This window comes from Leuresthes tenuis, unplaced genomic scaffold (assembly GCF_036924035.1).
Source record: "Leuresthes tenuis unplaced genomic scaffold, fLeuTen1.0.hap1 SCAF_103, whole genome shotgun sequence".
Classification (NCBI taxonomy): domain Eukaryota; kingdom Metazoa; phylum Chordata; class Actinopteri; order Atheriniformes; family Atherinopsidae; genus Leuresthes; species Leuresthes tenuis.
In genome coordinates, this window is record NW_027325457.1 from 147,524 (window position 1) to 169,996 (window position 22,473).

Below are 22,473 nucleotides of genomic sequence, written 5' to 3' on the forward strand. Positions count from 1 at the left end.
TTGAGTGTGTTAGACCCATCCTGAACATCCTTTGTCCTGTATAGTGTGTTCTATGAAGAATTTTGTATTGTATGAGCTCTAAATTAGGATTTTGAGTCATTCTGAAGGTGTTCAAACATATATGTGGCCAGAAGCTATGACTAGAACTGATGGATAAATGTGCCTCCCATTTTGAGGACGGTAGAGACATTGTGTCATCTATCTTAGACAATAATTTATATATTTTTGATAGTAGTTTTGGGGTGCAGATGCTTAGAAATTCTACTACCCTAATCGGGAGTTGTAAGTCTGGTTGGTGGAGGATATATTTCTTTGTTATTATAGACTTAAGTTGTTGATATTCTAGGAATTTATTGCTGCCTATCTCATGTTGTGATATGAGCTCATCAAATGAAATAAAATGTCCATTTTGGATTATATGTTCCAGATGTTTGATTCCTTTGATCTTCCACAGAGTAAAGTTTAGCATTTTTTTGTTTTGCAGGATGTCAGGATTGTTCCAGATGGGTGTAAGCTTACACGGGACAAGTGAAGACTTTGTTATTTTAAGAAATTCCCAACAGGCTGTCAGAGAGGTGCTGATGTTAATGCTTTTGAAACATTTGTGATTTTTTACGTTTTGACTAATAAGTGGCAGGTCAGAGATTTCCAGATTATCACACAATGCTTGTTCTATATTTATCCATGGTTCATCTATTGGGCTAGGTTTAAACCATTTTGATATATACTGTAACCTATTGGCTAAGGAATAGTGCTGAAAATTAGGTAAATCTAATCCACCACTGTCCTTGGTCTTCTGTAGGGTTTTTAAACTAATACGTGGTGGTTTGTTTTTCCACAGAAATTTGGAGATGCATGAACCTAGTGACTTAAACCAAGTAGCAGATGGTTTTATGGGGATCATTGAGAACAAATAGTTAACTTTTGGTAGTACCATCATTTTAATGGTTGTAACTCTCCCCATAAGTGATATAGGTAAGGACTTCAAACGAGAGAGATCGTCCTCTACTGTCTTTAATAATTGCACATAATTTAGCTTTGTTAGCTCTGAGAGCCTGGAGGAAATGTTTATGCCTAAATATCTAATATTTCCTGACTGTAAAGTGATCGCAGGTATATTCTGGTCCCTATAGTTAATGGGCAGAACTGTGGTCTTAGACCAATTGATAGAGTAGTCAGAAAGTGCTGAGAATTTATTTATGAGTGTGATCGTGTGAGTGAGAGATGTCTGTGAGTTCTGAAGGAAAAGTAATACATCATCAGCATAAAGACTTATTTTATGCTCAATATTTTGGGGTTGGATGCCTTTAATATTTCTATCTTGTCTGATAGCAGCTGCTAAAGGTTCGATGAAAATAGCAAAAAGTGAGGGCGAAACCCTGTCTTGTACCTCTCTGCAGACTGAAGCTTGGAGAAGTTTGATCATTTGTCCTGACACTTGCACTTGGGGAGTCAGTTATTTTCTTTTGAGGAGATAGGAGGCTTTAATAATAATATCTTGCAAGAGAGAACAACACAGTACAGAATACAGAGTTGCTCTGACCACTGAAGCAAAAACACACAGTTATATTGCCCGCTCATCACGTCATCTGTTTTTGGGTATAGTTGATTGTTCTTCTAACTTTCCTCCCCAACCATTAGTTGAGGTTACCCAGACACACTCGTAAATACCAGCCTAACCCTGTCCCCCCTAAAGTGCAGCTATCTCATAATAACAAGCCCACCATTGTAAAGAGGAATTTAAGAAAACAGGGCAGGGTGGTACCTTGCAGCTTATACACAGTAACACTCAATACAATGCATATAAGAATTATTTTCCATTACATTCCTCCCTTTTGATTATAATAATACCATTATATTAATCAACCCAAAAGAAACAAGGAAAATAATAACTTTATCTGTAAAACATCAGCCTGCATTTGCACACAACGTGAGTTTAAAATGCAGGCATCATAGTGATAAAGGGTCCAAAGATAAACAATCAAAACATGAACAATTAAATATGATTATCTTCATCCCTCTCTAAGTCAGCGTCACTAGAGGAAAAATTTTGAAAGCAAGAAAGTTATTTGAGTCATTTGGTCTTTTTCACACTGTTGTTTAGATGGACTACATAAAAGGATGTCATCCACATACTGCAAAAGAGCAGAGCCTGTGGTTGATTGAAGTTAATCCAGACTAGCTTTGAGGGCAGCATTGTAAATAGTGGGACTTTCACAGTACCCCTGTCATAACCGGGTAAAAGTCCAAGATCTCTGTTCAAACTAAAAAGCAAACCAAAATGGGCTATCAGGGTGCACTGGCGACAAGTCAACCACTGAGAAAAACTGTGCATCTGATGTAATTTGAGACAAAATAGTGTGTGGGTTGGGCACAGTAGGAGCATGTGGCTGAACTTTAGCATTCACCGCTTGGAGGTCCTGTACAAAACGCCATTCATCTGGCTGGCCAGCATCTTTAATCTTTTTAACAGGAAACAATGGAGTAAGCACAGGTGAATTTTCAAAAGGAACAATAACGCCTGTTTTCTGAAAAGATTGAAAAACAGGTTTAATCCCTTTAATTGCTTCAGGCTTAAAAGGGTATTGTTTTTTACATGGACAAAAGTCTGATTTAGGGGTGACAATTACTGGTTCACAGCCTTTTATCAACCCCACATCATATGTGCTCTTAGCCCAAAGATCATTGGATACTTCAGCCAACATGGGTATCGAAGACAAATCTGTTTCAGATAAAAAACATGCTTCAAAATGTGATTCTGTGGTAGGAATTAAGTCCACAGTTCTTTGACAATGCATTGTACTCAAAAATGTTTTTTTGTATGCTGACAATCGTTCAGAAAACATCAAATTTGGATCAGCAGGTGAAACAGTCCACTCCATTTCTTTCTGACATGTAGCAACAAACTCTCCCACACCTTGTCACTGCCAGTGTGTACGTTTGGCCAAGGAAATGTGAGGGCGAGTACCACAAACATTAAAAAAATCAAAGTGCTCTGGAGTCAATAAAGTAGGCGCACATATTTTTTCACTTCTTCTCATAGTCATTGTCAGGCCCCAAAGAAATGTGTGATGTGCAGTGCAAATCAGTAGGTTGCATGAAATCAGAAAGGGGTGAAACTAACGCTTTTGCTTCTTCCACTAGTTGTTGTGAAAAAGGAGAGCTGGGAAGTTTCCACTCATAAGCATATGTAAGTGCCGATGAATCAAACTGCACTGCTGTGAAAACTTTGTCAGGCTGTAACATAACCTTAACACCCTCTGGTGTAGAAGTTAAAATAATGCCTAATTTACACATGAGATCACAGCCCATCAGGTTAATGGGACACAACTCTGATAACAAAAATGAGTGTTTGAAGGAGAGCTCATCGGGAGTGACAACACGCAATGGGCATTGTCATTTTCTCCTTCACAACCTGGCCTGATGCAGACATACAGTAAACGTGGTTTCCACTTAACTTTGGAGGACAATCAAACTCCCCTGACGTCACTACTGATGAACATAATTTCCTATATTCTGAGAGAAATATCTTTGCTCTAGGACGGAAATAGCATGCAAAACTTTACTACGTGAATCACAGTCGGCAAGCGTTGCTTCACTACACAGAGCAGGAAAAATGTGTGAGTGTGTTTGTGCTATCACCCATTAGTGGAGGCTCCGCTGCCGCGTGACGTCCAGAACCTGCCTCCCACCCTCAGTCAGCCTTTTGCCCAATTTCATCACTTTTTAGCTGTGGACAGTCCTTCTTCCAGTGTCCAGTCTGGCCACAGTAAAAACAAATATTCGGATCATAGCTCTGGCGTGGCCCATTTCGACCTCCTCTCCCACACGTCCACGTCTTCGACTTCGGCCTCGTCCTCTGTTTACACCAACTGCGTAATACATGGTCATGGATGCCAAATGCAGCTCCTTTTCACACTTGTCCCTTTTGGTTGTCTTACACGTCTCAACTTGGTTCTGAGCATGGCGAGTATATCGGCGAACGTCAGCCAAACGAGGACCCTCACACCATCCCACGTAAATGTTCTTTACTTCAGTGGCGACATCTATATAATATTGTCTGGGTCCCGTTAAAACATGTATTTTTCTTGTTTGCTTTAAAACAAGTATTCCCCATTTTCTATCCCTTCAGTAGCCAACCAGTTTGTATGGAGTACACTGGAGCAACTTGACTGATCAGTAAAACACTGCTTTTGTTGTCACCGCAAGGCTTCCCCCGTCGGTTGTTTCACTGAGACACTACTGAGTAACTACAACTCAACACAGTTTATACACATAACATTCATATACATACTAACAAACAAACAAACAATAATTTATCGCAATTTTCTCATCTCTGTTTGAACGTACACCCAGGTAAATATTCCTGTAGTCTTCTCATACCGACTATGGACCCATTCATTGTTTAACTTCACTGTTTTGCAAATCCTAATTGAATATTACACATTGACATTGAACTTTACTGGATAAGCAGGTCTTCATTGCATTCAGCAGCCTATATGTGAGCATCTATGTGTAAGCTGTTCTTCTTTGCATTTATCAGCAGCAAGCAATTCTTCACTGCACATGCATATGTAAATAGTAAAACAATTCCAATGTGTTAGCGAAACCTTCTATATCACAGTGGTTTCTAAGATCTATTTTAAGTTCTTTGCCATCAGTGAGATGACATAGTTTACAAAGTGTGTCAAATTATCACTGAAGATCTTTTCAGGAATTTCAAATCTAGAAATGAGTTATTTTACGCGTGATTTTGCTACTGAGAGTGCATCTGCTTGTGCACATGGAAATATTTCAGACCATTTGGTAAAAACCTCTGTTGTCACTGAGCAGAATCGTTTCCCTTAACATTAATTTAGTTCAATGAAATCTACACAATAATGAAATAATGAAATACAAACAAATATGTTGAAAAAGATACACTGGCTTAGGGAATTATCTTCGTTTTGGTCTTAGATTGCCCTGTGGAATGTATTTTGCACATATTTGACCTGCTAGACAAAACTTTATTAATTTATTTATTCTAAAAAAAAAAATTCAATAATTAGTAAAACCATATGCTGTAAAAACCTTGTTCATTATTGCTTCCATCCCTCCTGTTGAGACATGACATGGTCCGTGGCTCAATACTGCAGCATATTTAAACAAATTCTTTGGCAGTATGGTTTTCCTTCCGGTCATTCATACGAGTCTATTGTAGATGGCAATTGAATAACATCTAATAATGCTAAAATATTTGTAGTTTATACATTTAGCTGTGGATGTCAACATACCTGTTTTTCCAATGCTGTGTTAACACATGTACAGTTGAGAAGGCATACTGACTGTCAGTGTAAACGTTAACAACCTTTTTGTTATTTAATTTACAAGCTTCAGTTAAAGCTACCAATTCGACTGCTTGAACAGAGTAATTTTTTGGTAGTGGTTGTTTTAAGAAAACTTCAGTTTCTGTTACTACTGCAAATCCTGTAGCATTTGTGCCATCAGGGTTTTTTGCTTGACCTGTTGAATAAATATAGTTATTTCTGCATTTTCATAACGTATATCAGTTAAGTCTGGCCTGGGTAAAACACTGATGGTTATTTCTGACATGCAATCATGAGGCTTTCCATCTGTGGGGTAGGTAGCAGTGTGGATGGATTAAGTGTAGCACATCTCTCGACAACAAGGTGTGGCTGTGAAAGAAGAACTGTTATGTAGGAGAGATGTCTGGTAAAGATATTTTGTTAAGTAACCATATCACAGCCACTGCATGAGGTACCTTAAGTGTTAATGGGTGAAATAACACCATTATTGTTGATGCCTGCACTGCCAATGGCTTCTGGCCATTGATTCAAAAGTACGATCTCGTCCCTTTTTCCCCCTTTCAGTGGACACTGGCCCCTAATTACCGCAATTCAGCAGGGGGTCTTTCATTAGGAGTACTGGACTCCCCCGTGCACGGTTTCAGCTCCGACCCTGGAAAGCGGAAAAAACGTTGAGATCTGGTTTGAGGACCCAATTGTTGAGAAAGGTCTCTCAATGAGACTCAGAGTTGCTGGAGTCAGTTAATGCAAATGTTTAATCTTGCAGCAAGTTCAAGAATGTGTGTGTGTGTGTGGGTGTATGTGTGCGAACGTGTGTGAGTTTGTGTGTGTGAGAGTTTAAAGAACCTGTTATCCACAGGCAGGTCTTAACTAGTATGGCACAGGTCCAGCCTGTCTCATCTTTTTTGGAAGGTCCAGTGCTCGGCCGTAACCCTTCTGTCTGTTTGGACTCTCACATACATTCGGTTAATCATAGAAAAACGAGAACAAAACTTTTTAGCCCCTTAAGTTCATAAAACAGACATGGTGCAGTTATTTCCATTCTAGAAAATAAGAGTAATCACCACCATTCCTATAAATTCTGGATATTCTAACAATCTGAATCTTTTTTAAATGTTCGATGAAGCCCTTTGCTGTTCTGTTTAGAGACTCAGCTGATCATAAACCAAGTTTTGCTCTTGAACCAAGCTTCTAAACTCTTCACCTTTTTCATTTCTCAGTTAGTATTCACTTTAAAACTGATTAAAAGAAAAATTAAATGAATGCCTATCAACAAATGTGGGATCTAAACTCTAGTGCTTTCTCTAAAATAATTTCCTTTCTCAATTCAGAAATGTGTGTGTGTAAGTCACAACACCCGTGACACCAAAACGGCTTTCTTTTCTCTCTTTTCTCTACACTCTGCACTGTGAGCACACACACCAAATCAGAAAGGCTTTTTTCTCTCTTTTCTACATTATGGACTGTGGGGACAGTCCATAATGTGTGCCAGGGCGTTGTCTCACGTATTAGATTATGCTTAAGATACGAATGGGTTTATCAGTCACATCAGAATCCATACATACTGATCCTCCCGTAATAAAATGGTCGGATCTTATCAAACACACTTTGTTTCTTGTGACAAGTCAGCGAAACAGCGTATACACGTCAAGACACTGAATCAAGTTTGCCACAAGAACTCATAAGTTTGGCAGTATTGCTCTGCCGTCAGCAATCATACACCCATTTTATTTTCATGAGACATGTGCAGGCACCTGTTCATCTACTGTTCTATCACTATGAATTAGTTTATCTATTATCAATAAGGATACTTCTACAACTACTATCAAAGTATGTCCGGACTTCTTATGTTGTCAGTTGCTATATATGAATAAGTGGGTTGCTACTGAAAAGCATTAAGCATGTCACACAGCCCAAACATATAACATTTCAGGACACACCACACAGTTAACAACCACAGTGAAGCGTGTCAAAGCCCAAACATGTAACATTCAACAGGACACTTACACAACACATTCAAATCAAACAGTCAGACAACATACAAGAACATATACCCCAGCCGGCATTGCTCCCTGCCTATTTTCCTACAACTCACTATGTGTGCGCACACCTTTATTCACAAACTCTTCAACTTATACTCTTTTACCGAAGCTGCTACAGCTTGATTGGCCAAATACCCTTAGATCCTATTTCGGTGAATTTGACATCTGCCTTGTATGTAAAAGATTAGCGGTTTAGCAGTTTTAATTTAGTTTGAGTGAAGGAATTCATTTTATAGCAAAATCCGAAATCGTGAAGAACTCATGAAAGTAAGCTTATTCTCGGATTCCTGAAACTTTAGATTTGCTCTTTCTTTTACTGCAAAGTACAACGTTGAGCAGCACTAATGAGTTGTTTCTATTTTTGGCAGGCTTTACCTTTGCGGATGAAGCCCTTTCTGTCTGTGCAAAAGAAATCTTGTTACTGTGCAGAGTGACTTCTCTGAGTAGAGTCGCCTTACTTGTTGCGACTTTGCCGATGTTCGAAGCTGGAGTGCAAAGTTGTTGCTTGAATGGTGCTCGCTGGAGCGTGTGGTAGTGTAAAGTTATACCATTTAAAAGGGCTGAAGAGTGCTCAGTGCAGCGGGTGGGCGGAGGTGCAAAGTGACACTATGGCCATAAAAAGAACACCGCTACAAGTGCGCATTGTGCCAGGAAGGGCCCTCGGACGTGAACCAGTGGACAGTTATCGCTTCTCGGCCTTTTGGCTAAGATCAAGTGTAGTATCTGGTCTTATCAGTTTAATGTCTGATATGTCCTCTATGCGAGGACTACATATTAAATGGATTTTTATCAATAGGAGTTGAAAAAGGAGCTTGCTCCGTTCACTCCAAGCATCGACCCGGTACTGCAGTGCCGCTGGGAACGGTGCGCTCTCCTCTGCTCTTCTGAAAAAGCAAACAGCGGTGCAGGATGGAAGTTTCAGGGAGCCTAAGATGAAACTTTCTTTTAATCTGCTGAGAAAAGAGAGTGAATGCGAAGCAGACTTTAACACGGCTCTGGGAGCGAGCCGAGTGCGGGCTAACCGGGACAATTGCTTGAAAGAAACGCGACACCGAATGAGCAGTCAGAACAAAGCCTCAATACGGTGTTCCCGTGTTGTTTGTGGCTGCCTTGTCTTTTGCACAGAGTAAAAGACAAGGCAGCCATCGAATAGGGCCCGATTGTTCCTACTTGGTCAGCCGAGGAGCAAGGGGGGGAGCAAGCGTCTCAACCAAGCAAAGCTCACCATGGGGAAGGTGGCTATGCCAACTAGCCTGATGCCCTGCTCCCGCAGTGATGGATAATCGTACACTGGTTTCTCTTCATAATGTACAAGTCTTTCGCCTTTTACTAAAGACTTCCGTGGAGAGCAGCACTAATGAATTGTTTCTATTTTTGGCAGGCTTTACCTTTGCGGGTGAAGCCCTTTCTGTCTGTGCAAAAGAAATCTTGTTACTGTGCAGAGTGACTTCTCTGAGTAGAGTCGCCTTACTTGTTGCGACTGTGCCGATGTTGCTTGAATGGTGCTCGCTGGAGCGTGCGGTAGTGTAAAGTTATACCATTTAAAAGGGTTGAAGAGTGCTCAGTGCAGCGGGTGGGCGGAGGTGCAAAGTGACACTATGGCCATAAAACGAACACCGCTACAAGTGCGCATTGTGCCAGGAAGGGCCCTCGGATGTGAACCAGTGGACAGATATCGCTTCTCGGCCTTTTGGCTAAGATCAAGTGTAGTATCTGTACTTATCAGTTTAATATGTGATATGTCTATGCAAGGACTACATATTAAATGGATTTTTATCAATAGGATTTGAAAAAGGAACGGTGCGCTCTCCTCTGCTCTTGTGAAAAAGCAAACAGCGGTGCAGGATGGAAGTTTCTTTTAATCTGCTGAGAAAAGAGAGTGAATGCGAAGCAGACTTTAACACGGCTCTGGGAGCGAGCCAAGTGCGGGCTAACCAGGAGAATTGCTTGAAAGAAACGCGACACCGAATGAGCGGTCAGAACAAAATCTCAATACGGTGTTCCTGTGGTGTTTTTATAAAATGCGGTGTAAAAAAAGGTGTGAATGCCCCATAGAAAACTAAAAGGTGGAGCGGAAGTGTTCGGCTGCAAGAAGGTGTGAATGTCCGACTATATTTGGTGAAAAGCAGGTGAAGCAAGGTCTGAATGCCTTAACCTTTTCTTACCCGCTTTTTACCAACTATGGTCGGACATTCGCAGCATCTTACAGCCGAACACCACCTCTCTAGCTTTTGATGATGTATGGTTGGGCATTCGCACCTTTTCTTACCCATTTTTGAGGAATTATGGGTGGACATTCACACCTTCTTGCAGCTGAACACCTCTTCTCCCACTTATGATCATGTGCGGTTGGATATTCGAAAAATGTTTGCTTTTTCACAAGAGCAGAGGAGAGCGCACCGTTCCCAGCGGCACTGCAGTACCGGGTCGATGCTTTGAGTGAACGGAGCAAGCTCCTTTTTCAACTCCTATTAATAAAAATCCATTTAATATGTAGTCCTTGCATAGACATATCACATATTAAACTGATAAGTACAGATACTACACTTGATCTTAACCAAAAAGGCCGAGAAGCGATATCTGTCCACTGGTTCACGTCCGAGGGCCCTTCCTGGCACAATGCGCACTTGTAGCGGTGTTCGTTTTATGGCCATAGTGTCACTTTGCACCTCCGCCCACCCGCTGCACTGAGCACTCTTCAACCCTTTTAAATGGTATAACTTTACACTACCGCACGCTCCAGCGAGCACCATTCAAGCAACATCGGCACAGTCGCAACAAGTAAGGCGACTCTACTCAGAGAAGTCACTCTGCACAGTAACAAGATTTCTTTTGCACAGACAGAAAGGGCTTCACCCGCAAAGGTAAAGCCTGCCAAAAATAGAAACAATTCATTAGTGCTGCTCTCCACGGAAGTCTTTAGTAAAAGGCGAAAGACTTGTACATTATGAAGAGAAACCAGTGTACGATTATCCATCACTGCGGGAGCAGGGCATCAGGCTAGTTGGCATAGCCACCTTCCCCATGGTGAGCTTTGCTTGGTTGAGACGCTTGCTCCCCCCCTTGCTCCTCGGCTGACCAAGTAGGAACAATCGGGCCCTATTCGATGGCTGCCTTGTCTTTTACTCTGTGCAAAAGACAAGGCAGCCACAAACAACACGGGAACACCGTATTGAGGCTTTGTTCTGACTGCTCATTCGGTGTCGCGTTTCTTTCAAGCAATTGTCCCGGTTAGCCCGCACTCGGCTCGCTCCCAGAGCCGTCTTAAAGTCTGCTTCGCATTCACTCTCTTTTCTCAGCAGATTAAAAGAAAGTTTCATCTTAGGCTCCCTGAAACTTCCATCCTGCACCGCTGTTTGCTTTTTCAGAAGAGCAGAGGAGAGCGCACCGTTCCCAGCGGCACTGCAGTACCGGGTCGATGCTTGGAGTGAACGGAGCAAGCTCCTTTTTCAACTCCTATTGATAAAAATCCATTTAATATGTAGTCCTCGCATAGAGGACATATCAGACATTAAACTGATAAGACCAGATACTACACTTGATCTTAGCCAAAAGGCCGAGAAGCGATAACTGTCCACTGGTTCACGTCCGAGGGCCCTTCCTGGCACAATGCGCACTTGTAGCGGTGTTCTTTTTATGGCCATAGTGTCACTTTGCACCTCCGCCCACCCGCTGCACTGAGCACTCTTCAGCCCTTTTAAATGGTATAACTTTACACTACCACACGCTCCAGCGAGCACCATTCAAGCAACAACTTTGCACTCCAGCTTCGAACATCGGCGAAGTCGCAACAAGTAAGGCGACTCTACTCAGAGAAGTCACTCTGCACAGTAACAAGATTTCTTTTGCACAGACAGAAAGGGCTTCACCCGCAAAGGTAAAGCCTGCCAAAAATAGAAACAACTCATTAGTGCTGCTCAACGTTGTACTTTGCAGTAAAAGAAAGAGCAAATCTAAAGTTTCAGGAATCCGAGAATAAGCTTACTTTCATGAGTTCTTCACGATTTCGGATTTTGCTATAAAATGAATTCCTTCACTCAAACTAAATTAAAACTGCTAAACCGCTAATCTTTTACATACAAGGCAGATGTCAAATTCACCGAAATAGGATCTAAGGGTATTTGGCCAATCGAGCTGTAGCAGCTTCGGTAAAAGAGTATAAGTTGAAGAGTTTGTGAATAAAGGTGTGCGCACACATAGTGAGTTGTAGGAAAATAGGCAGGGAGCAATGCCGGCTGGGGTATATGTTCTTGTATGTTGTCTGACTGTTTGATTTGAATGTGTTGTGTAAGTGTCCTGTTGAATGTTACATGTTTGGGCTTTGACACGCTTCACTGTGGTTGTTAACTGTGTGGTGTGTCCTGAAATGTTATATGTTTGGGCTGTGTGACATGCTTAATGCTTTTCAGTAGCAACCCACTTATTCATATATAGCAACTGACAACATAAGAAGTCCGGACATACTTTGATAGTAGTTGTAGAAGTATCCTTATTGATAATAGATAAACTAATTCATAGTGATAGAACAGTAGATGAACAGGTGCCTGCACATGTCTCATGAAAATAAAATGGGTGTATGATTGCTGACGGCAGAGCAATACTGCCAAACTTATGAGTTCTTGTGGCAAACTTGATTCAGTGTCTTGACGTGTATACGCTGTTTCGCTGACTTGTCACAAGAAACAAAGTGTGTTTGATAAGATCCGACCATTTTATTACGGGAGGATCAGTATGTATGGATTCTGATGTGACTGATAAACCCATTCGTATCTTAAGCATAATCTAATACGTGAGACAATGCCCTGGCACACATTATGGACTGTCCCCACAGTCCATAATGTAGAAAAGAGAGAAAAAAGCCTTTCTGATTTGGTGTGTGTGCTCACAGTGCAGAGTGTAGAGAAAAGAGAGAAAAGAAAGCCGTTTTGGTGTCACGGGTGTTGTGACTTACACACACACATTTCTGAATTGAGAAAGGAAATTATTTTAGAGAAAGCACTAGAGTTTAGATCCCACATTTGTTGATAGGCATTCATTTAATTTTTCTTTTAATCAGTTTTAAAGTGAATACTAACTGAGAAATGAAAAAGGTGAAGAGTTTAGAAGCTTGGTTCAAGAGCAAAACTTGGTTTATGATCAGCTGAGTCTCTAAACAGAACAGCAAAGGGCTTCATCGAACATTTAAAAAAGATTCAGATTGTTAGAATATCCAGAATTTATAGGAATGGTGGTGATTACTCTTATTTTCTAGAATGGAAATAACTGCACCATGTCTGTTTTATGAATTTAAGGGGCTAAAAAGTTTTGTTCTCGTTTTTCTATGATTAACCGAATGTATGTGAGAGTCCAAACAGACAGAAGGGTTACGGCCGAGCACTGGACCTTCCAAAAAAGATGAGACAGGCTGGACCTGTACCATACTAGTTAAGACCTGCCTGTGGATAACAGGTTCTTTAAACTCTCACACACACAAACTCACACACGTTCGCACACATACACCCACACACACACACACATTCTTGAACTTGCTGCAAGATTAAACATTTGCATTAACTGACTCCAGCAACTCTGAGTCTCATTGAGAGACTTTTCTCAACAATTGGGTCCTCAAACCAGATCTCAACGTTTTTTCCGCTTTCCAGGGTCGGAGCTGAAACCGTGCACGGGGGAGTCCAGTACTTCTAATGAAAGACCCCCTGCTGAATTGCGGTAATTAGGGGCCAGTGTCCACTGAAAGGGGGAAAAAGGGACGAGATCGTACTTTTGAATCAATGGCCAGAAGCCATTGGCAGTGCAGGCATCAACAATAATGGTGTTATTTCACCCATTAACACTTAAGGTACCTCATGCAGTGGCTGTGATATGGTTACTTAACAAAATATCTTTACCAGACATCTCTCCTACATAACAGTTCTTCTTTCACAGCCACACCTTGTTGTCGAGAGATGTGCTACACTTAATCCATCCACACTGCTACCTACCCCACAGATGGAAAGCCTCATGATTGCATGTCAGAAATAACCATCAGTGTTTTACCCAGGCCAGACTTAACTGATATACGTTATGAAAATGCAGAAATAACTATATTTATTCAACAGGTCAAGCAAAAAACCCTGATGGCACAAATGCTACAGGATTTGCAGTAGTAACAGAAACTGAAGTTTTCTTAAAACAACCACTACCAAAAAATTACTCTGTTCAAGCAGTCGAATTGGTAGCTTTAACTGAAGCTTGTAAATTAAATAACAAAAAGGTTGTTAACGTTTACACTGACAGTCAGTATGCCTTCTCAACTGTACATGTGTTAACACAGCATTGGAAAAACAGGTATGTTGACATCCACAGCTAAATGTATAAACTACAAATATTTTAGCATTATTAGATGTTATTCAATTGCCATCTACAATAGACTCGTATGAATGACCGGAAGGAAAACCATACTGCCAAAGAATTTGTTTAAATATGCTGCAGTATTGAGCCACGGACCATGTCATGTCTCAACAGGAGGGATGGAAGCAATAATGAACAAGGTTTTTACAGCATATGGTTTTACTAATTATTGAATTTTTTTTTTTAGAATAAATAAATGAATAAAGTTTTGTCTAGCAGGTCAAATATGTGCAAAATACATTCCACAGGGCAATCTAAGACCAAAACGAAGATAATTCCCTAAGCCAGTGTATCTTTTTCAACATATTTGTTTGTATTTCATTATTTCATTATTGTGTAGATTTCATTGAACTAAATTAATGTTAAGGGAAACGATTCTGCTCAGTGACAACAGAGGTTTTTACCAAATGGTCTGAAATATTTCCATGTGCACAAGCAGATGCACTCTCAGTAGCAAAATCACGCGTAAAATAACTCATTTCTAGATTTGAAATTCCTGAAAAGATCTTCAGTGATAATTTGACACACTTTGTAAACAATGTCATCTCACTGATGGCAAAGAACTTAAAATAAACCTTAGAAACCACTGTGATATAGAAGGTTTCGCTAACACATTGGAATTGTTTTACTATTTACATATGCATGTGCAGTGAAGAATTGCTTGCTGCTGATAAATGCAAAGAAGAACAGCTTACACATAGATGCTCACATATAGGCTGCTGAATGCAATGAAGACCTGCTTATCCAGTAAAGTTCAATGTCAATGTGTAATATTCAATTAGGATTTGCAAAACAGTGAAGTTAAACAATGAATGGGTCCATAGTCGGTATGAGAAGACTACAGGAATATTTACCTGGGTGTACGTTCAAACAGAGATGAGAAAATTGCGATAAATTATTGTTTGTTTGTTTGTTAGTATGTATATGAATGTTATGTGTATAAACTGTGTTGAGTTGTAGTTACTCAGTAGTGTCTCAGTGAAACAACCGACGGGGGAAGCCTTGCGGTGACAACAAAAGCAGTGTTTTACTGATCAGTCAAGTTGCTCCAGTGTACTCCATACAAACTGGTTGGCTACTGAAGGGATAGAAAATGGGGAATACTTGTTTTAAAGCAAACAAGGAATTAGATGGGAAAAATACATGTTTTAACGGGACCCAGACAATATTATATAGATGTCGCCACTGAAGTAAAGAACATTTACGTGGGATGGTGTGAGGGTCCTCGTTTGGCTGACGTTCGCCGATATGCTCGCCATGCTCAGAACCAAGTTGAGACGCGTAAGACAACCAAAAGGGACAAGTGTGAAAAGGAGCTGCATTTGGCAACCATGACCATGTATTACGCAGTTGGTGTAAACAGAGGACGAGGCCGAAGTCGAAGACGTGGACGTGTGGGAGAGGAGGTCGAAATGGGCCACGCCAGAGCTATGATCCGAATATTTGTTTTTACTGTGGCCAGACTGGACACTGGAAGAAGGACTGTCCACAGCTAAAAAGTGATGAAATTGGGCAAAAGGCTGACTGAGGGTGGGAGGCAGGTTCTGGACGTCACGCGGCAGCGGAGCCTCCACTAATGGGTGATAGCACAAACACACTCACACATTTTTCCTGCTCTGTGTAGTGAAGCAACGCTTGCCGACTGTGATTCACGTAGTAAAGTTTTGCATGCTATTTCCGTCCTAGAGCAAAGATATTTCTCTCAGAATATAGGAATTTATGTTCATCAGTAGTGACGTCAGGGGAGTTTGATTGTCCTCCAAAGTTAAGTGGAAACCACGTTTACTGTATGTCTGCATCAGGCCAGGTTGTGAAGGAGAAAATGACAATGCCCATTGCGTGTTGTCACTCCCGATGAGCTCTCCTTCAAACACTAATTTTTGTTATCAGAGTTGTGTCCCATTAACCTGATGGGCTGTGATCTCATGTGTAAATTAGGCATTATTTTAACTTCTACACCAGAGGGTGTTAAGGTTATGTTACAGCCTGACAAAGTTTTCACAGCAGTGCAGTTTGATTCATCGGCACTTACATATGCTTATGAGTGGAAACTTCCCAGCTCTCCTTTTTCACAACAACTAGTGGAAGAAGCAAAAGCGTTAGTTTCACCCCTTTCTGATTTCATGCAACCTACTGATTTGCACTGCACATCACACATTTCTTTGGGGCCTGACAATGACTATGAGAAGAAGTGAAAAAATATGTGCGCCTACTTTATTGGCTGTGTCGCTCACTCCAGAGCACTTCGATTTTTTTAATGTTTGTGGTACTCGCCCTCACATTTCCTTGGCCAAACGTACACACTGGCAGTGACAAGGTGTGGGAGAGTTTGTTGCTACATGTCAGAAAGAAATGGAGTGGACTGTTTCACCTGCTGATCCAAATTTGATGTTTTCTGAACGATTGTCAGCATACAAAAAAACATTTTTGAGTACAATGCATTGTCAAAGAACTGTGGACTTAATTCCTACCACAGAATCACATTTTGAAGCATGTTTTTTATCTGAAACAGATTTGTCTTCGATACCCATGTTGGCTGAAGTGCAAATATGATGTGGGGTTGATAAAAGGCTGTGAACCAGTAATTGTCACCCCTAAATCAGACTTTTGTCCATGTAAAAAACAATACCCTTTTAAGCCTGAAGCAATTAAAGGGATTAAACCTGTTTTTCAATCTTTTCAGAAAACAGGCGTTATTGTTCCTTTTGAAAATTCACCTGTGCTTACTCCATTGTTTCCTGTTAAAAAGATTAAAGATGCTGGCCAGCCAGATGAATGGCGTTTTGTACAGGACCTCCAAGCGGTGAATGCTGCAGTTCAGCCACATGCTCCTACTGTGCCCAACCCACACACTATTTTGTCTCAAATTACATCAGATGCACAGTTTTTCTCAGTGGTTGACTTGTCGCCAGTGCACCCTGATAGCCCATTTTGGTTTGCTTTTTAGTTTGAAGGGAGATCTTGGACTTTTACCCGGTTATGCCAGGGGTACTGTGAAAGTCCCACTATTTACAATGCTGCCCTCAAAGCTAGTCTGGATTAACTTCAATCAACCACAGGCTCTGCTCTTTTGCAGTATGTGGATGACATCCTTTTATGTGGTCCATCTAAACAACAGTGTGAAAAAGACAGTGAATCTGTTGAAACATCTTCCTTCTTATGGCCATAAAGCCAGCCTTTCTAAGTTACAATTTGTACAGGACGAAGTCACCTTTTTGGGTCATGTGATTTCTAAGGATGGGCGCTCACTTTCTCCTAAACGTGTTGCTGCAGTTCAGATCATTCCTAAACCGGTTACTAAAAAACAGCTTATGTCATTCTTAGGTATAACATCTTACTGCAGGAACTTTATTCCTAACTACTCTTTTCTCGAAGCTCTCTTAGGTGCTCTTATCCATGGTAAAGGCAGCTGCAGTTATGACATGCAGCTCTAGTCAGCTGATCGTGTTCCATGTACTCCTGAGGCTGAATCAGCCTTTAGTCAGCTTAAGCTGGCTCTTCAAACAGCACCAACACTTGGCATTCCAGATCCTCATAAACCTTTCATACAGGCAGTTGATGAGAAGCATGGTTGTATGACATCTGTTCTTATGCAGGAACATGGGGCAGGCAAAGGCCAGTGGCTCATTTCTCAGCAAAACTGGACTCTGTGGCTGCAGGCCTGCCTGGTTGTCTTCGTGCTGTTGCAGCTGCAGAGAAAGCTGTCCTGGCCTCCCAAGATATTGTGGGCTACGCTAATTTGACTGTTTTGGTTCCTCATGCTGTTGCCATTATTCTTCTCGAGCAGAAAACTTCACATCTTTCAACTGCTTGTTGGATCAGATACACCTCTGTGCTCCTTGATATGCCAAATGTCACTGTTAAACGTTGTACTGTTCTGAATCCTGCTACTTTGCTTCCGACTCCTGAGGATGGGGAGCCTCATGACGCTCATGAAGCTGTTTTGGAACAAGTTTGTACACCCCGACCTGATCTTTTAGAGACTCCTCTTCCAAACTCTGACATGATTCTTTTTGTAGATGGATCAGCTTTGCGTGATCCAGCCACAGGTACTAACTGTGTTTGGTTTGCAGTATGTTCTTCACATGACACTTTGTTGTCTGGTTCTCTTCCTAAACATTTCTCTGCTCAAACTACTGAGCTTATTGCACTTACTGAAGCTTGTAAGTTGGCAGCTGGTAAGTCTGTCACTATTTACACAGATTCCAGATATGCTTTTGGTGTTGTTCATGACTTTGGTGCGCTGTGGAAACACAGGCATTTCCTTAAATCAGATGGTAAAACTATTCTGAACTCCAAGCAGGTTTCTGATCTTCTTGATGCGATCCTTTTGCCTACAGCAATCTCGGTCTGTAAGTGTGCGGCTCACACTAACTCAGACGATCCTGTTGCTTGTGGCAATGCCAGAGCTGATGCTGCAGCTAAGCAAGCAGCTAATTTTTTTCCTGTTTTCGCTTCCCTCTCTTTGCAGGCAGAAGACTCCCTCACAGATCTCCATGCTTTGCAAACTTTTGCCTCTGCAGATGAAATTTGGTCCTCTGGACGCATTTGGTCCTCTGTGGGTGCAACTCATACGGATGGTGTTTGGATGGGACCTGATGGTAAACCCTGTCTACCTAAACATTTTTTTCCTCATTTTTCAAAATTGACACATGGGTTGGACCATGTGTCAAAAGGGGGGATGCTGAATGCACTCACTGCTCAGTGGTTCACAAAAGGGTTCAGTTCATATGCGCAAAAATACTGTCAGTCATGTATGGTTTGTGCCACACATAATGTAGGAAAGGCATTACACACATCGCAAGTTGCACACCCTCCACCAGAGAAACCTTTTGAACATTTGATGATGGATTTTGTTGAACTCACACCAGCTGAAGGAAAGAAATATGCACTAGTAATAGTGGACGTGTTTAGTAAATGTGTTGAAGTTTTCCCTGCAAAGCATGCAAACAGTAATGCAGTGACTAAAGCACTGCTAAACAGAAATCATTCCTAGATGGGGCATTCCAGAGAAGATCAGCAGTGATAATGGCACACATTTTGTAAACACTGCATTGACTGAGGTTGGTAAATTCCTGGGAATAAGCTTGCGCACACATTGTGCTTATCATCCACAGAGTGGAGGTGCTGTGGAAAGAGAAAATGGTACATTAAAGTCCAAGTTAGCCAAATGTTGTGAAGAAACAGGTCTGCCATGGACAAAAGCATTACCTATTGTGCTTACCTACATGAGAATGAGAATCAGAGCTCAAGTGAATCTCAGCCCATTTGAAACTTTATTTGGCAGACCTCCTAACCTGGGATTGGGACCTGTAACCAGACCCCTCCCTTCCACAACTGTTTGTGATGATGCTATGTTGTCTTACTGTCGAAACCTTTCCACTGTTCTATCTCAAGTTTCACAGACAGTAAAAGCAGCCCTTCCAGCCACAGAAAACACACCACTCCAACCAGATGACAGGTGGTGAAGGAACTTCGCAGGAAACATTGGAAGTCCAAACGTTGGCAAGGCCCGTTCCAGGTGCTACTGGTCACTCACACAGCTGTTAAAGTTGCAGAGAGAGCAACCTGGATTCATGCCAGTCACTGTAAGAAGGTACCAGAACCAGTAGATGACTTCCACCCTGACATACATCAGCCTAACCAACACGCCCGGAAGGACAAAGATAAGAGTCAGCAGTAAAAGCTGTACTCCACCGGTGTGTTAAGTGCTAGTAACCTCTGACACCGAAGATTGAAACATCCTTACTGAGACCAGCGATGAAGATGATCATACACATGCTGTGAACCATGGAAGAAACTGTTTGTTGTTTGTATTTTCTTATTTGTAACCAGCATGTGCACATTGTATCTTGATTTCACAGGAAGCAATAATACAGGGCTGCTGTATTTCCCCACGACCCGAGAGACCACCAGACGCCCGAAGCCACACAGCCCCCCCCAGCACACACCCAACCGCCCAGAGCGACGGGACAGCAACCCACCACCACCACTATGTGATCAAGCTAATCAGAAGGGACCAGAGAGAATTAAATTCAGCCAATTGATGTTTTGAGGAAGCAGACATTGTTTCCATGCTAATATAATCTAAAAGAAAATTTCTAAACTGGTTAATACACAGATTGTTCTTCGCTTTCCAGTTCATGAGAATAGTTTTCTTTGCTATACATAACACTGTGAGGATCATGTGTGCTAAGCTAAATTCCACATTGATGTTGTCTAAGTCACCCAGTATGCACAGTGTGGGGCATGCAGGAATGCTACACTTTAGTCATGTTGATAGGTCCGCACAGACTTCAAGCCAGAACCTCTGGACAGGCGCACAAAACCACAAAGCGTGTGCATAATCATCAGGTGTGTTATCTGTGCAATGTGAGCAGATGTTTGAGTGTGTTAGACCTATCCTGAACATCCTTTGTCCTGTATAGTGTGTTCTATGAAGAATTTTGTATTGTATGAGCTGTAAATTAGGATTTCGAGTCATTCTGAAGGTGTTCAAACATATATGTGGCCAGAAGCTATGACTAGAACTGATGGATAAATACGCCTCCCATTTTGAGGACGGTAGAGACATTGTGTCATCTATCTTAGACAATAATTTATATATTTTTGATAGTAGTTTTGGGGTGCAGATGCTTAGAAATTCTACTACCCTAATCAGGAGTTGTAAGTCTGGTTGGTGGAGGATATATTTCTTTGTTATTATAGACTTAAGTTGTTGATATTCTAGGAATTTATTGCTGCCTATCTCATGTTGTGATATGAGCTCATCAAATGAAATAAAATGTCCATTTTGGATTATATGTTCCAGATGTTTGATTCCTTTGATCTTCCAGAGAGTAAAGTTTAGCATTTTTTTGTTTTGCAGGATGTCAGGATTGTTCCAGATGGGTGTAAGCTTACACGGGACAAGTGAAGACTTTGTTATTTTAAGAAATTCCCACCAGGCTGTCAGAGAGGTGCTGATGTTAATGCTCTTGAAACATTTGTGATTTTTTACGTTTTGACTAATAAGTGGCAGGTCAGAGATTTCCAGATTATCACACAATGCTTGTTCTATATTTATCCATGGTTCATCTATTGGGCTAGGTTTAAACCATTTTGATATATACTGTAACCTATTGGCTAAGGAATAGTGCTGAAAATTAGGTAAATCTAATCCACCACTGTCCTTGGTCTTCTGTAGGGTTTTTAAACTAATACGTGGTGGTTTGTTTTTCCACAGAAATTTGGAGATGCATGAACCTAGTGACTTAAACCAAGTAGCAGATGGTTTTATGGGGATCATTGAGAACAAATAGTTAACTTTTGGTAGTATCATCATTTTAATGGTTGTAACTCTCCCCATAAGTGATATAGGTAAGGACTTCAAACGAGAGAGATCGTCCTCTACTGTCTTTAATAATTGCACATAATTTAGCTTTGTTAGCTCTGAGAGCCTGGAGGAAATGTTTATGCCTAAATATCTAATATTTCCTGACTGTAAAGTGATCGCAGGTATATTCTGGTCCCTATAGTTAATGGGCAGAACTGTGGTCTTAGACCAATTGATAGAGTAGTCAGAAAGTGCTGAGAATTTATTTATGAGTGTGATCGTGTGAGTGAGAGACGTCTGTGAGTTCTGAAGGAAAAGTAATACATCATCAGCATAAAGACTTATTTTATGCTCAATATTTTGGGGTTGGATGCCTTTAATATTTCTATCTTGTCTGATAGCAGCTGCTAAAGGTTCGATGAAAATAGCAAAAAGTGAGGGCGAAAGTGGGCAACCCTGTCTTGTACCTCTCTGCAGACTGAAGCTTGGAGAAGTTTGATCATTTGTCCTGACACTTGCACTTGGGGAGTCAGTTATTTTCTTTTGAGGAGATAAGAGGCTTTAATAATAATATCTTGCAAGAGAGAACAACACAGTACAGAATACAGAGTTGCTCTGACCACTGAAGCAAAAACACACAGTTATATTGCCCACTCATCACGTCATCTGTTTTTGGGTATAGTTGATTGTTCTTCTAACTTTCCTCCCCAACCATTAGTTGAGGTTACCCAGACACACTCGTAAATACCAGCCTAACCCTGTCCCCCCTAAAGTGCAGCTATCTCATAATAACAAGCCCACCATTGTAAAGAGGAATTTAAGAAAACAGGGCAGGGTGGTACCTTGCAGCTCAGTCATTTGCAGGTTATACACAGTAACACTCAATACAATGCATATAAGAATTATTTTCCATTACATTCCTCCCTTTTGATTATAATAATACCATTATATTAATCAACCCAAAAGAAACAAGGAAAATAATAACTTTATCTGTAAAACATCAGCCTGCATTTGCACACAACGTGAGTTTAAAATGCAGGCATCATAGTGATAAAGGGTCCAATGATAAACAATCAAAACATGAACAATTAAATATGATTATCTTCATGCCTCTCTAAGTCAGCGTCACTAGAGGAAAAATTTTGAAAGCAAAAAAGTTCTTTGAGTCATTTGAATCATTTGGTGAGATACATACAATGAGGCCTTTCACACAGGGAAAAATACAGCAGCCCTGTATTATTGCTTCCTGTGAAATCAAGATACAATGTGCACATGCTGGTTACAAATAAGAAAATACAAACAACAAACAGTTTCTTCCATGGTTCACAGCATGTGTATGATCATCTTCATCGCAGGTCTCAGTAAGGATGTTTCAATCTTCGGTGTCAGAGGTTACTAGCACTTAACACACCGGTGGAGT

At 41.0% G+C, this 22,473-nt stretch overlaps 6 non-coding genes across 6 annotated transcripts; 3 read left to right on the forward strand and 3 right to left on the reverse strand.

The window, feature by feature from the left end:
* Positions 1-8,032: 8,032 nt before the first annotated feature.
* Positions 8,033-8,223, forward strand: LOC140286999 (U2 spliceosomal RNA). Its single transcript, XR_011911385.1, has one exon. It is a non-coding gene; the product is annotated as a U2 spliceosomal RNA (small nuclear RNA).
* A 410-nt stretch (positions 8,224-8,633) lies between these two features.
* Positions 8,634-8,747, forward strand: LOC140287010 (U5 spliceosomal RNA). The gene has a single exon (XR_011911395.1). It is a non-coding gene; the product is annotated as a U5 spliceosomal RNA (small nuclear RNA).
* A 275-nt stretch (positions 8,748-9,022) lies between these two features.
* LOC140286996 (U2 spliceosomal RNA) lies at positions 9,023-9,208 on the forward strand. The gene has a single exon (XR_011911383.1). It is a non-coding gene; the product is annotated as a U2 spliceosomal RNA (small nuclear RNA).
* Positions 9,209-9,737: 529 nt separating this feature from the next.
* Positions 9,738-9,926, reverse strand: LOC140286992 (U2 spliceosomal RNA). The gene has a single exon (XR_011911381.1). It is a non-coding gene; the product is annotated as a U2 spliceosomal RNA (small nuclear RNA).
* A 275-nt stretch (positions 9,927-10,201) lies between these two features.
* On the reverse strand, positions 10,202-10,315 carry LOC140287012 (U5 spliceosomal RNA). Its single transcript, XR_011911397.1, has one exon. It is a non-coding gene; the product is annotated as a U5 spliceosomal RNA (small nuclear RNA).
* A 410-nt stretch (positions 10,316-10,725) lies between these two features.
* Positions 10,726-10,916, reverse strand: LOC140287011 (U2 spliceosomal RNA). Its single transcript, XR_011911396.1, has one exon. It is a non-coding gene; the product is annotated as a U2 spliceosomal RNA (small nuclear RNA).
* Between the last annotated feature and the right edge of the window lie 11,557 nt (positions 10,917-22,473).